Genomic DNA, 15,921 nt, shown 5'->3' with positions numbered 1-15,921 from the left:
GGGGTAGGGAGCAGGGTGTAGGGATGAGAGGGCTGTCTGCCCCATCCCTGGTTTCTAGTTCAGGAAGACTGTGGGTGGCAGTACTGTGGGAAACATCCTATCATTCAAAATCAAACTAAATTAAATTCCTTTCCCTCTAAGTCTTCTCTGCTCCCCATGGTTCAATATGATCCTCTCCATCTCTGTACTTCCTGTTCTTTTGTGTGTAACAGTCACTTGGTAAGTCATAATGCATATGCAACATTTCTCATGGAACTGCCTTCTGTTAACTTTTCATGTATATTTGCTCTGCCAAAAACTAGTATCTCCTTATGAGCAAAAATCACCTTTGTTACAGCACAGGATATGCTCAGTAAACATTGGTTAAGTCAACTGTTATCAGTACGAAAACATTCCTAGGAAGAAACAGTTAACTACTGTCCTTTTCTAGGGTCTTTAACATATTTTAATCCTCCCTCTTACTCTATTTTAAATACAATAGTGCTAAATGAAGATAAAAAAGATATCTTCACCAGATGCTGGTGAAATAAAAACATTCTCCCATGTTCCAGAGCTAGGGTAGACATGGTTAGGGCCTTATTGAACAATAAGACTTGTAATTTCTTTTCTGTATCAACCTATTGCTTTACAAAGATGAAAAAGGCCTTCAGGGAGACTTGTACTATGAATCCCCAAGGGCAATGAAATGCCCACAAACTGAATCATTATATTATTAACAGCTAACAACAAAGACTTTACAAATATGTTTTTAGTATACCCTTGGGTTGAGGGAATGCGATTACATGAGATTTGGCTGTGGCTGGTTACCAGGTTCAGGCAATGACATACAGAAATGTTTAAATGGTTACAAAACAAAATACCACGAAGTTCACAAGTATCTAAGCAAACTAAGTTTTCACAAGACAAGCTGCTGTGAAATAATCTAGCATACTGTTCCTCTGTAAAAATCCATTAATTATAGTTTCATTCTCACTATAACACTGTATTACTATTTTTTTTTAAGTACATGGTGAGAGGATGGGGGAAAGAGAGAAAAGGAAGGGAAATGGGGAAAGACGGACAAATTAGAAATCATACTTGAGTTTATTTTATAAAAATGTATTCTATATCACCCTTTTAAATAGTAAAAGTATTTAATTTAAATTAGCCAGTAATTATAATTCTCTCAATATTTTAACTATGTATATTCACTCAGAAACTTTCTTAGAACTAATACAATTTTCTCTGCCACCTGACATGACAGTATCTCCATATGGAAGAATCACATACAAATCAAAAATAAAGATTATAAATGCAGCATATTTGGCATAATACAAATCTCCTCAAATTATATTCTACGATGCTTTATCTTGAGGTTTTTTCCACCATATCAAAAGACTTTGGTCTTTTGTATTATTTGCTTATAAAACAAAATAAATATTTTGGTAAAAAGTTAACTGGAAAAAAGTAAACGTAGCCTCTCATATTTTATTCATTAGTTTGTTCAGGCACTAGCAGCACAGCTGGGAGCAAGAACAACTGGGTTCTAATTCTGGTTCTTTGCTATATTGTATGACCTTGGAAAAGACATTTTTTTTTTTTACTTCAAATTTGCTTGGGCAAAACAGATATTATAACCAAAACTTAGCTTAATTTATTAGTTTAGTATCATATTTATAAGATAATTTTGGCAAAAAAAAAAAATAAAGACTTTGGTAATAAATAATTTCTAGAAGTGCTTTGAGATCTTCAAAGAAAAGTATCATTAGAAAATACTGGAAATACTGAACAAAATCAATATTTCTGTCAAATCTACATATTAGAAAGGGAGTTCTAGATAAGATACGAGCCCCATGATACTAGTTTTATTGACTTATTTGAACTGTGAAATATATCACCCTGAATGTTCTTTATCAGAAAATTTAATACATATGAAAATTACTCATTGTAACTTCAATTACAGGAATACAGGAAAGTTATGATCATTATACTAAATCGTCTGATGCCTTAAGATTGCTGATGCTGCTTCTAACAAACATTTTGTGCTAACAGAACCATGGAATAGTACTGGTATCCCATAACCCTGCAGAGATCAGAGTCTATTTGTCATCTTTTTCCTTCATTTCTGACCGAGAGAAAGTTTGCCAGAATGATACAAATTAACAAGAAAGCCAAGGCTTGCCCAAGAATATTTAACCACCAATATTATAACTGCCCAGGGTATGCAGGTCTAGATTTTCTATCTTACTGATTACCATTCAAGAACATATTCCTCAATGTGGGCTGGTTGAAAGAATCAGCATGCAAGGAATGGCACTGATCATACCTCAGCGCTTCTCCCATTTCGGCATGTATACTTACAGCTGCTGCTCCAGGACTTTAGCAAGGACTTTATGCTTATTTCAAAAAACACAGAATCCTGTAGACTCAACATTGTCTCAACTGGGTGCAGCAGCAGCAGGAGCAGCAGCAGGAGCAGGAGCAGCAGCAGCAGCAGCAGCAGCAGCAGCAGCAGCAGCGAATTTGTTGATTTATCTCCCCCAGCTGCTGTCCCTCCTCTTCTCACGGCAGCAGAGTTCTGACCCACAGTGCCTTGGCTTCATTACCATGCAGTCTCACAGTGACGCACAACTATAGTGCAACGCCGCTGAATGCAGATGAACCATCACACTGAATAAAAGCTTACAAGTTTACCATAAGTGCCTTGAAGGACATTCTCACCTTTCTTTATGTAGACATACACGTGGCCGCAATGATCTCTGTTTATGTTCCTGTTATCAGTTTTGATGAGCTGTGTCTCCAGCAGCTTTCAGGGGACTCACTACTGCAACTAAACAAACAAGGGTAGAGCTCTATCCTCGGATGTCAACTTTTCTCACTCCCTCAGGGCCTTAGAGATAAAAAATTAATTTAGATCTATCATGAGCTCTTTAAATCTCTTCCTGTAACAGCTGACCAAAAAAAAAAAAAAAAAAAAAAAATCGGTGGTATTTATCCCACTCTGCTATCAGTTTTCTTAAGGTGATTTTAATAGTAAGTTTTCTCCACCCTCTACACACCCAGGCAGTGACTTTCTTAGCATGCTTGTGATGATGCAGAGTCCACCGCCTCACTTAACCCACCAGAGAAAATGCTGGCTAATGGAATGAAAAGATGATGTAATGAACACCACGGCTGAGCCTCCATCAGCCCTCTAAAACTGCTCATCTCAGGACAAAGTTTCCTCTGCTGCAAACAACTTATTCAAAAGAGAGAACTCTACTACAATAACAGGATTATATTAAAACATAGTCTTCTAGTAATATAGCACAAAATTCCTGTGAGAATCTTAACAGTCACATTATCATTGAATAGCAAGAAATCCTCTGGTCCAATAAAACGCACATTTTTTAAAACTCCTATAGAAACTGTTTTAAAACTGAAAACTAACACTATTAAAAGCTTAACTGCTCTTCAAACAGCAGAAAAATTTCACAAACCCAACAAATACTTTATATGAACAGCAGAAGAAAAATATCTTGACCTCATAATTAGTTTACTATGACTTTGAAGGCGTATAGGGCAAGTGTTTTTCCATATATGGCGCACATTTGTGTGGATCCATGTATACTATTGATCCATGTATACTACTGTATTGTAAAAACCACAAAAACAAGTAAATTCAGTGACTAAAATCATAACTGAATAAACTTACTCATAACCAAATGCATAAGGATCATACACTAAAGGAAAAAGATAATCATATTCATTAAGACATATTCAGCAATAAGTGTATTGTTGGGAGTGTATTTAAAGCTTGTACTTCTTCAGAATAGTCCAAGAAATCTTGAGTAAGTCTAAAACAGTCCTACTTCTGAACAGACCCAAAACTTTACATTCAAATCAGGGCTTCAAAAGCTAATTACATAGAACCCCAATACCAGAACACCATTGTTTGGGCATATCTTGACCAGAGATATCCCAGGATCAGGTAAGAGCAGGGCTTTGCCAGGTCTAGTGGATCTCAAGTGCCTAGAAGTGTTAACATGATATAAAGGGCATTCCACGGTTCAAAAACACTACCTATTGCATCCCATTCTCATATAACAACATTGTAGGTCAACGAACAAAGGCTCTGAGTTATACACAAACCAATTTATTTTTTTCTTTTTAATTAAAGTATTCTCCAAAGTGATTTGACATACAATCCTCTTTTCATCAAACAGCTGTTAACAGATTAGGGGAATAAGCTGATCTAGACCCATAAAAACTATACCATTAAATGCCAAGACTCAACTGAACCACATCAGCAAGCAGACAAGTTAGGAGGCATATGCCCAGATATTTTCCCATATTTTTTCTATCCTTATTGAGCTAATAAGCCTATAGCCTCACACAAATCTTTAAAACACCTTAATACTATTTGGCTATAATGTCCCATCAAAGTAATCAAGGTTCATTCCTAGTAAACCTTTATGAACTGTAACAAGCAAAACTGTTATACAGAATGTCAGAGTAGGATAACTTTTTTTTTTTTTTGGTAGGGGGGAGCTTAAATAATAGATGATAGCCTTGCAAGCTTAAAAAAAGGGATTTTCTTCTGCTTGAGTTTTGTTTACATAGATCTAAAAAAATAAGTCAAAACTTAAAAGTTTCTATTATATCTAAGCATTCTGTTACAATGTGTATACAGCCAAAGCAAATCAAGTTTCTTTGAGATACAGAGGTATAAAATTAATTTCAGGGCTTATTTTGCAAATTCCATTTTACATTCACTAAGACTTCCTTGTAGATAAAGGGCGTATGAAAATGGTGCTCTACATTTACATAGAAAATAATTAAATGGGCCCAGGTAGACAGAGCCTAGGCTCTAAACTTTATTCTGAAATGTAAAGAATAAGTAATGGCACTATTCCAACTATTAATCACAACCTTAACAAACGGTTAATAGAAAAGTATTTCCTTTCTAACCCTTACCAAACTTTTAAACCCTTACTAAACTTTTATCACACAAATCGCTAAAGTATTAACCAGAAGAACTACATACACACCCAACAAAATCCTTTTTAGAAGACCAGGACAAGTCTCACTCACTATACTTTGAATGCTCTTTCAATCCCTCAATTCCTAGTTATATTTTTAAATTACACAAATAATAATACTCCTAGCATTTTTCAAGTGAGTTCTCTATTCTTAACCTATAGATTAATCACAGAAATAAACATAGCTCGAAGCTTATTTCAAGTTTGCCAAAAGAACAGTCAAAATTTTTACTTTATTCTTTCAATAAATTCAGAATTCTCCAAGTTGTACATATATGTTTGGTCTTGTCACCATAAACAGACAGCTGCAGAAATTATTGCTTATTGCCGTATCTTTGGCAAAGCAGAAAAATCTACTTTGGGTAATTTCCTTCAACTATGTCCCTCTCTACCTTTTAGATTATTATGTATTAAAGATCACTTTTTAAATAAGATTTAGAGTATTTTTAAGAAAGTCACAATTTCAGTATTATCAGCCTTTCTTGAGCTCCTCTTGGCATGGGACAGATACTATAAAGCACTGAGTACACAAAAGATGACTGTGGTAGCTCTCTTGCCCTCAAGGAGTTAGGAAGTAGGTTCTCTCCTTCTTTTAATCAATTTCCATTTAATTCTATGCCCTTTCATTGACATTTTAAGGATTTATGGAATAGTTATTTCCTTTACATTTCTAAGAAGACAGTAGAGAGAGGTATATTCTAATACTTTAAAAGAATGTATACCAGGAAAAATTCTCAGTAAATCCTTAAAAAAAAAAAAAAAAAAAAAAAAAGCCCTTTAGATATAGGATCCAAACAAATTGTTCCTCAATATAAAACAAAGTTTAGATTTAACTAAAAATATCACACAAGTCACTGGAATTTAATATTCTACCTACTCAAAGGAAATAAGTCTTTAATTACTAACATTCTTAGGAGAGCAAATATATGGATTACTCTTCATATTAACACCTTTTTAAATATCTCGGAAATGATTGAACTGGTATCCAGAACAACCATAATATAAGAAAAACAAACTTGGCAAGTTTTTGCACACTAAATGTCAAACATCTTATCACTCTTAGAGCCTTCGGTAGCCCCCATAAATTTCAGAATCTTCCAAATCCTCACTTTTACTGGAGTTTAGAAAAGAGATTGAAAGGTTTTAGAAATGGAAGAAAAGATGCCCTCAGGTCTATTAGGTAATTAACATCATACCCGAAATACAAAAGGAAGGAAGGAATGAAGAAGGGAGGGGGAGGGGAGGGGAGGGGAGGGAAGGGAAGGGAAGGGAAGGGATGCAAAAATCACTTCATATTTTGCTTTGAACCCTCATTAAATAATGCAGCAAAACATTAACAGTAATTATACCAACTAACATTTACTTGTTAATGTACTTACTTCTATTTACTCTCTCTATTCCCCAAATTTTCTACAATAAATTTTTAAAAACATTTTTAAACTCCATTATAGAAAGAAAGCAAGTCTCCTCGGAAAATGGCTGAATCTAGGCCTGAACATGGAACACAGAAGATAAAGCTAGAGCTTCTTGTAGAGCCAGAAAGTAGGAGCCAGAGCCGTAAAAAAGCAACAAAAATAAACAAGGTAGCTTTGAAATATAACCCAAACAATAAAATAAATATCCACAAATCTATATTGATATAAATTAATGATTAAATAAATAAGAGAGAAATCTCACATTGCACAAAACAAAGTTGACCTAGCATGCCTGACTGGTATCCTTTGAAAGTCCTGCTTTAGAGACTGGCCCTTGGCTCGCATCTAAGAACTTAGATTTTAAGACAGCCCTACTGTTTCCAGAACTAATAAGAGTGGCTCACTATGCCTAAACTGTTGGAACAAATAATATAGTTTATGCTGAACATCTGCTTTCCTCCAAGGAGTCTAAAATTTGGGTATGTGTCAGGGAAGGGGTACCTATACGATTAGCCCAGTAAAAATCCTGGGCACTGAGTCTCTAAGGAGTTCCTCCGGTTGTAACATTCCCCCATGGTGCCACAGCTCACCGCTGGGCAATCAACTGCCTCCTCTGTGATGCCGCTGGGAGACACTCTGAAAGCTTGTGCCGGCTTTCCCCTGGATTTTGCCCCACAGGCCTTTTCATTTTGCTGATTTTGCTTAGTATCTTTTTGCTCTACTTAATCATACATAGCTTTGAGTACAACTATATGCTGTGTTCTCTGAGTCCTTCTCACAGATTATTAAGTGTGAGGATGGTCTTGGGGTCCCCTGACACACACCTGGAAGAATTCCAAATAATTTATGTAGGTACTACACCCTCAAGAAGGAGAAACATAACTCCCTGATCCTTAAAACTATGACCTACACTTTGTGACTTCCTTTTGAAGAGTGAGATAAAGAAAGCAGGGAGAAGAGTAATTTTACTGTGGAAAAATCTGACAAACACTACACCTCAGCCAAGAGATCAAGGTTAACATCCTCAGTGATAAGTCAAGAGCATACATTCTTCATAGGTCGTGAAAATGACTTGTTATCTCTGTGCTCCTCCTCCCAAAACCCATAACCCCAGTCTAACCATGAAGAAAAAATCAGATAAACCCAAACTGAACCGTCTAAAAACTACCTAACCAGTACTCCTCAACACTATCAAAGTCATCAAAAACAAGGAAAATCTGAGAAAGTAATACAGTTGAATACCCAAGGCACTGGGTAGATACTCCAGAAGGGTCATGCTTTACTAATAGATTAATGACTACTTTAAATTCTCCTTAACATAGCTTCAAAAGATCCAAAACAAGTCTTAACGGATTAAGCTATCTGCAAGTAACTGACTTCCAGAACAAAGCTAACTCTTTAAAAGTATGTAACAAAATCCAGTTTTCAACAACATCACATTTAAAATGTCTAGCATCCAATTAAAAATCATTAGATTTATCAAGAAATAAGAAAATGTGACCCGTAAAACTAATCAATAGAGCAGACCTAGAAATGACAGATATGATGGAATTAGCATTAGGGCTCTTTAAAAGCTATTTTTAAAAGGCTGAAGAACTTAAAAGGAAATAAACACAATAAGAAGAGGATGGAAAATTTTAAAAATAGACTCAGAGAATTTTGAGAGATAAAATATACAGTATCTAAAAATAATAAATTCACTGAGTGGGACCAAGAGAAGATGAGCTTCCATTGAAGAAAAGATGAGTAAACCTGGAGAAATGGAAACAGCAACTCTTCAAGTACAGACAACAAAACAATGAAAATAATACACCAAGCCTTGGCGACCTTTGAAACATCAAATGGTCTAATACGTATGTAACTGAAATCTCAGAGGAGTGAATGGAAAATAATGATGAAAATATTTTTTAAATTGATAGACTAAACCCACACATACAAAACTCTCATCAAACCTCAAGCAAGAATACGTGTACCAAAAAATGCACGCCAAGGCATACCATGATCAAACTTCTGAAAACCAATGACAAAATGAAAATCTTAAAAGCATTCAAAGGAAATAACACATTACATACATAGGAACAAAGGTAAAAATGAACACAGACGTTTCATCTGAACCTATAGGCGGAAGTGGGAATGACATCACTGAAAAACGTAAAGCGTAATACTAGTGATCTATAATTCTATATTCATTGAAAACATATTGTCAAGATACAAGCAAAAACTTCTGCAAGAAAGATGAAAGCTGAAAGAATTTGCCTGCAACAGATTTGCATATAAAAAAATGTTAAAGAAATTTCTTCGGGCAGAAAGAATATTATATAAGATGAAAACTTGAATCTATACCAAATGATGGAAGAGTGCCAGAAAAGGCTCATTTGCCGGTAAAAAGAAAACATTTTATTTCTCATTTTAAATTGCCTTTGTTAGTTGACTGCTTAAAGCAAAAGTGGTTAACAACATACCGTCAGGTTTATCACATATGTCGAAATAAAACATCTGACTACAATAGCACAAAGGATGGAGGGGGTAAACAAGATTTCAGATTCTTACATTATGCATAAAATGTTATATTCTTATTTGAAAAGAAACTGGGATAAGTTGAAATTCATTTTGTAAACCCTAGAGCAACTAGTTTAAAAAATAGAAAAGATAATATCACAATAGCAGAATAAGTTAAAATATTTTTAAAAATATATGTACCATTAATCCAAAAGAAGGCAAGGAAAGATGGAAAAAAAGAAAATACAACAGATGGGACAAATAGGAAACAGTAGCAGCATAGATTTAAACCAATCATGTCACTAATTACATTAAATACAAATGATGTAAACATTGTGTTGAAGCACCAGGCCAGGTGCTTAAGGAAAACAGATCTTTGTGCCCTTGGGAGGGTTAGGATCCAATGGTGGAGATAAAGGGCATGTGTGTAGGTGTGGGTGTGTGTATTCCCACACACATACATGCAAATATAAAGTTACGAATTGTGATTAAGTGCTGTGAAGGCAATAAAGTGGGGTATAGTGACAGAGAAAACTGCACAAGGCCCTACTGAGTTAAGCTGATCACGGATGTCCACTCTGAGGGAATATCGAATTTGAAATCCGTTCTGGAGTGGATCTTCTTCTGAAGAATAAATATTTATGCTTAACCTCAAAAGGGAAAATAGATTAAAATCAAAGTAACTACAGCTGATCAACATTAGAGCACCAGTCCTACCCACTTGCTTCTTCCACTTACCTGAGGAGACCCACAAAGAACCTCCAAAATACCCATGAGGCTCCAAGAAATGCTGTAGAAAAGTTATGAGCAGGGACAAGGTCAGACAGACTACTTGATTAGGTGGCAAATGATCTTGAGAATCCGACAGAAGTCAATGGGCTATTTAAATTGATACGGTAAGAGATAATGACTGAAAATAAGATTGGGTAAAAAAAAGTAAAGCTGAAATATGCAAGTGACCCCTAGGCTTAGGTGACTGGGCAGATGGTGGTACTAAATGTGAAATAAGTCAGGCATAGGTCACATCAAGAAGAGTTCTCACTGTATAGATCTAAAGTAAAAAAGGGATGTCAGGACTAAAATTAGGAGGAGGACACAGGGGAAAACCACCAATCCTACAAACTCTCTAGTTGTCTTCTCCATTAATGAGGAAGAAAAACTGAATTCACTATTTTCAAGTACTTGCCAGCCAACAATAACTACGAATTAACAGATTCAATTAAACTGAAGAAATATAAAACAACAAAAAGACAATAATTCAAATAAAGCACTATGAAAGGGTAAACAAAATAAATTAGTAATGAGGAGAACCTGCTCCTGAAACATTTGGACCAGAATTTTATCTAGATTTCTGGATAGAAAGGTTTCAGGTCATGTCCAAATTAACTGCTTATTTTATAAGTCTAAATCAAGTTTCTGAATTAATGGTTATAGCTATAAAAGCATTTCTAATAAAGACATGCTTTATATGAATGTCACAGATTGGACCATGGCACAAATATATTCACAAATTAGCAACATAAAACCAGTCAAGAAGCATTTTAAATAAGCTCTATATTTTGGGAGTGGTTACCTATGCTGCAATTCTATTACTTGTGCATGCCATAAGGTACAATTAGGTTACCTTCCTGACACAGGGTATTTATTAATAGCCCAATTGTTCCTAGCTTTTTGGTTTAAGTTCTTTTTATATATTTCACACATAAAACCAAAAAATCTGCTTCCTATGCTTAAAATGAAGCAGTCCCGACCCTGTAATCATACTTTCTTCCTTGCCCTCACAAACCATACCAATTTGCTGTCATTTGCCCCAGTGCTGAGATTCCATTATTTCCTGAATAAAAAAAAAAAAATCTGTTTCTAAATATATTTAAAATTGATTCTTGAGATCCTAAGAAATCTAGGCAATTATTTTTAATTGTGAAATAATTTTTGAAAATATTGTTAATAAAAATCAAAATTAAAATTTTTCTATTAAAAACACTACTATTTATTGGATTTGTATTTTTATAACACACACAATGTTTGTTCATTTCCTGAAAAGAAACCAGATTGTTAATACTAAGGTACTTTCTATTGTTAATACACATTATACAGATGTACTGGGAAGAAAGGGGTATATGTATTACAATTAGTGAAACCTACCAGGAAAAAATAGGTAAAATTCTATGAACCATGAACAGCGTAACATTAAAATGTATTGTCTAAAGCAGTACTTTTTTGAACATGAAAATAGGCACTATCAACATGCCAGAACAGAGATATAAACCGTCAACTGCCCAGGGTCTCCAGAGACCTCTGGTTACCTTATGTGTGAAGCACCCACCACAAAGTAAAGGCTCACTATTTCCTGCCAATGCTTGTCTTTCTGAATTTTTCCTACAATATCAGTAGCATAGTAAGTTTTCAATCAACTAGAGGTTGTTATTGTTAGAGTCATCTTTGTTATCATTCTTAAAATATTTCTTTAAACAATGGGGTAACTCAGCAAGTCTGTAATAAAATATAAGAGGAAGAGACTAAATGAGAAAAGGAAAGAAAGTGTTAAACCACAGAGGCAACTAAATATAAAGACCAAAATTACACTTAGGAAGGGGAGGACTAATAGTTAAGAAAAGATGAAAAGGTTGTCCAGCAGAATTAAGTGGGCCAGCTCAAAACACAAAAAATGTTTATGGATGGGTAAGTGCAATCATAATGTACTATGTTAAAAGTAATTTGAAAGAACCTAATCTTAATATTCTTTAAAGCTTCACTCTAAACCTAGTCAATCAGAACCTACTTTTTTTATAAGAGCCCTTAGGTCATTCTTAAGCACATTAAGTTTAAGAAGAGCTACTTTAAATTATACCACTATAAAAATATTTTACTTTTTAATATAAAAACATTATGATATTTTTAACACACATCAATACTTATTTAAAAATAGAGACTGGGAAACTTTTAGAAGCCTGAGAAACAATAGAGAGATTTTCTGTGTTACGTATAAGGACTTTTCAGAGTTTCTTAAAGTTTCTCCATGATGTAAACTAGAAATACCTATCAGTTTATGCTGCTTCTTGAGAACAATATAAAAGATCAGTTTATCTAATCTTAAATAAATCAGTCTTAAAAAAAAAAAAAAAGAAAAGCAAAACCTATCAAAAGTTCAAGTAAAAGAAGTTAGAATTTAGGTAAGATGGTAAAAATTTACTAATACCTTAATAATCCTAATACTTAGGATTATTTTGGATCATTGTTTTTCTTTAACAGTTTAAATGGCAAAAAATCAATGATGGAATTTTTGCTTTGCTGATACAGAATTTAGAAAAATGTAATTCTAAAAGACAAATGACTGATCCTCATCTAGATCACCATCTTTGTATAATCACCTGAGATTGTCTAGATTACTTTTATAGCTAATTTATCCTTTTAAACAAAATTATGACTAGGCTTAATAAATTGGCTGAATAGGGTAATAGAGACCGGTGGAAGGTACAAGTATAGCCTAGTGGACACAGTGAGTTCCAGTGTGGAAAAGTCCACAAACAGAATGATTGATAAAAGCAACCAATCCAGAACTCTGTATCAGGATACTGAAGGCATACAGAAAATACGATAAGCCAACAATTTTTATCTTTAAAGAATAAACCATCTAGCCTTTTACAAACTGTCATAAAATCACAGATTTTTTTAGCTGGAGAGACATTAAAGATCACATAACATAATCCCGTAAATTTTGATGAGACGACAGAAGCCCAGGGAGAATAGGATAAGTGATACAGTTGGAGTCCAAGTCAAATCAATAAATATTTATTGAACTTCTACAATGGATAAAAAACACTATTCCAAGGGTTACAGAAAATACAAATAAGTATAATCTTGGACCCTTCTTCAAAGCCTCCACCTTCTATTTCCCAGGTAAGTTACCTGCATGGAACTGTCAGATGTTAGGAATTTTCTGTATTCTAGCTTAGGGGTTGGAACAATTTAGACCACAGGCCAAATCTGGTTCATCAGCTGTCTTTGTAAATAGTTATACTGGAACACGGCCATATACATTCATTCACATATCATCTACGTTCCTTTTGCTCTATGAAGGCAGAGCTGAATAGCTGTGACAAAGACTTGTGGCTTGCAAAGCCTAAAATGTTCACTATCTGGCCCTTTACAGAAAAAGTTTGCTAACCTCTGTTCTAGTCAACATTTCCTCAACATGCAATGTTTTTTTTTTTCTTTTTCTTTTTCTTTTTTCATTTGAAACTAATGGAAGGCTGGTTTTGCCTCAGGATCCACTGCCCACTGAGCAATGTGCTAGATGACTCTGAAAGAAAAGTCAGTGGGCTAAATAGGGCAACTGACAGCAGTTCTCCTTAACAAGTAAAAACTTACTCTGGAATATAAAGGACAAGAACCAAAGGATAGGGAACACTAACAACCAACAAACATTTACTAATGGCTCACTAAGTACCTACCTATTGGGCTAAGCTCTGGGGATACCCACACAAATAAGATCAACTCAGTTCACAAAGAGCTTACTATTTGGTGAAAGACACAATACTTTTATATGTCGAATGGAATAACAGAAGCTAGTGGATGATGAGTTAGAGTCCTAACACAGAGAATAATGAGCTGAGGTTGGGGCTGAAAGAAACTGTTCAACACCAAGGACACACAGAGCCTTCTATTCCCCCTGCAGAGTTCCAGGTTCAGCAAGTCACCAGGACTGGAAGCTTATACTCATAGTTGCCTCAACCCAAAGGGCACACTACCTGTAGGCAGGTGGAGTCAACCCTTGGACTGTATGCTACTTCCTGAATTTTCTTAATACCACACTTTATTTTTGTTTAACCTTTCTAGTATATTCCTTCGGTTATATTTTAAACTTATATTTAGCTTTAGTCATCTGAACCCATTTTACTGTGTTTTCTAATCTCACCTCTATTATTTTCTTTAGCATATTCTGATATATACTATTTTATCATCTTATTCATCTTTTTCTACCTTTATTATTTCAGTATGTTTTGCCTAACATTTATTTAGTTGTGTATTTTTCTTACCCCATTTGTTTCAATTATTTTATCTTAGATACAATACCTCCTTTCTTTGCTCCTTAAGTGAGAATAAGCAGGACTGTTCATCGAAAATAGTCAGCCACCAAAAAGGTATGGTAACTGAACAATTAGAACAAGGTCAAAGTGGAGGCAAGTCCTGGTGTGCCTAGGACTCATCCTTTAGTTGATGAAAGCTGGGGTGGTTCAACAGGGTCCTAGGGTAGGGCAGGAGGACTCAAGTAGCAAGGGGTAGACATGGAGCAAAAACTAGATATCAAATGATATTGTAATATTTTCCCAATCAGTATCATCATATCAGTATGTACTAGATAAATACCAGTTCTGTGATTAGGAAAAAGCAGAGTAAGTGGGATAGAGAGGAAACTATTCCACACCCCTTAAAAAGAGAAAGATGCATCTTTATTTCAACTAAGTTTCTTGCAAGTCCTTTATAAAAGCCAAAGAAGTGAAGATCCTTACCCTAACTCTAGCAATACTTAAATGTCCCAATTTTTAAAAATATATATCCATGTAACTTGAGGAAACAGCCTAAAATGATCCTTCGTAAGAAGTGTTAGACTAACTTTAAAAATAGCCAAGAGAAACTACTGAAGCAATACTGTTACAGTGACTTCTAAATCACACAACCATTTGCCAGTAATTATTTGGGAGAGGACACACAGTGGACAAAAAAGGAAGCACAGGAAAAGGTGGTGCAACTCAAGCCCCCGTGAACTGCCCTATAGCTGTAAATCACATGCTAAAATTTTTTGGAATTACGCACAATAAAAGACCTAGATCCAAATTCCTTGAATATTTTCTATGATGGAATGCTCCAAGAATAAATTCTAGTTAAATTTAATTCATCTACCTCCAAGACAAAAATCCAAAAGTTTTTGCATATATCAATAGCCACCAAGCATTGAACTATGTGTCAATGTTGCTACCATTTTTCATCACCTTGAAAACTATGCTATAAAGAACATATCATTCAAGTTGTTAGGTGAGGTTAACTGACCGAGAAAGATTAAGCAGCTTGTTCAAGGTCACAGAGTCAGTCACTGGTAGAGTTCAGCTAAGTCTGGATTAAAGCCCCGACCACTTCTTTCTCAATACTTCACTGCCTCCCATCACACCTGTGAGTCTTCCCAATGTCTCCCTTCTCCCATGAGAATTCTTATAGATTCAGAGAAGGCATGAATACAATAATCCAATAAGGCTTCTTCTACATGCTCTGATGAAGACAGCCTAAAAAGTACTCCAAAGACCCTCTTAAATAAGGAAACATGATTTCATGAAACTATTAAGCCCAACGTTTCCAAATCCCATTTGTATAAGCAAGAAAAATTCCTGAACTTCTTTACACAGAGTGAATATAAGATATCATTTGGGTCAGGCCAGAAATTCCATAGCAAACTGATTAATTTGGAGCTCGGGTTCTTCCAGGACACTGCTGTGCCCAAAGACCTTTTTATCACATTTGAATTCCAAATGATTCTCCACCTCCTTCACTCTGTTATCACTACAAGCATTTGAGTTGTCAGAAGAAAACCGCATCTCAATGTCCTCCCAGGACTTTCAACTCTCTATTAACAATCCAGTCTTTGATGAACACTTAAATCACTAAAATGTGACAGGCCTGCCACTTAAAAATTCTAAAAAGTAACAGGCCTGCCATGCTATTCCTCTATCCACTACATAATATATCAAACAAAAATGAGCTATTCTGAAGATACAGTGGTTCTGCAAAAATAAAACTGAAAAGATCACTTATTAAGGAAATCTAGTTAGTAAGAACACTTCCCTTTCTTTACTAGTCAAATGTACATGGCAGCCTTGAAAGCTCAACCAAAATGCATTTGTAATTTTATAATAAGTGCCACATTTTGGTTGTTCTGCTAGTGAGCTGTCCTGAATACCTCAGGAGACGGTATACCAGTATACTATTTAAATGTTTATGTACCATGGAGTCAT

General features: G+C 35.0%; 1 protein-coding gene across 14 annotated transcripts in view; it reads right to left on the bottom strand.

Moving 5' to 3' along the window:
• FRYL (FRY like transcription coactivator) overlaps positions 1–15,921 on the bottom strand; it is a 228,821-nt gene that overhangs the window by 146,144 nt on the left and 66,756 nt on the right. Inside the window, exon 4 of one of the 14 annotated variants that reach the window (XM_016128140.2) lies at positions 2,701–2,809. The exons of the other annotated variants lie outside the window; for them this stretch is intronic. The gene's annotated coding sequence lies outside the window, so the exon portion shown is untranslated. The remainder of the gene's footprint in view (positions 1–2,700; positions 2,810–15,921) is intronic. 14 annotated transcript variants of the gene reach the window in all.

This window comes from Rousettus aegyptiacus, unplaced genomic scaffold, assembly GCF_014176215.1.
Source record: "Rousettus aegyptiacus isolate mRouAeg1 unplaced genomic scaffold, mRouAeg1.p scaffold_m13_p_10, whole genome shotgun sequence".
In the NCBI taxonomy this organism is placed as follows: domain Eukaryota; kingdom Metazoa; phylum Chordata; class Mammalia; order Chiroptera; family Pteropodidae; genus Rousettus; species Rousettus aegyptiacus.
Note: the sequence above shows the minus strand (reverse complement) of the source record. Positions and strands in the feature narration are given on the sequence as shown.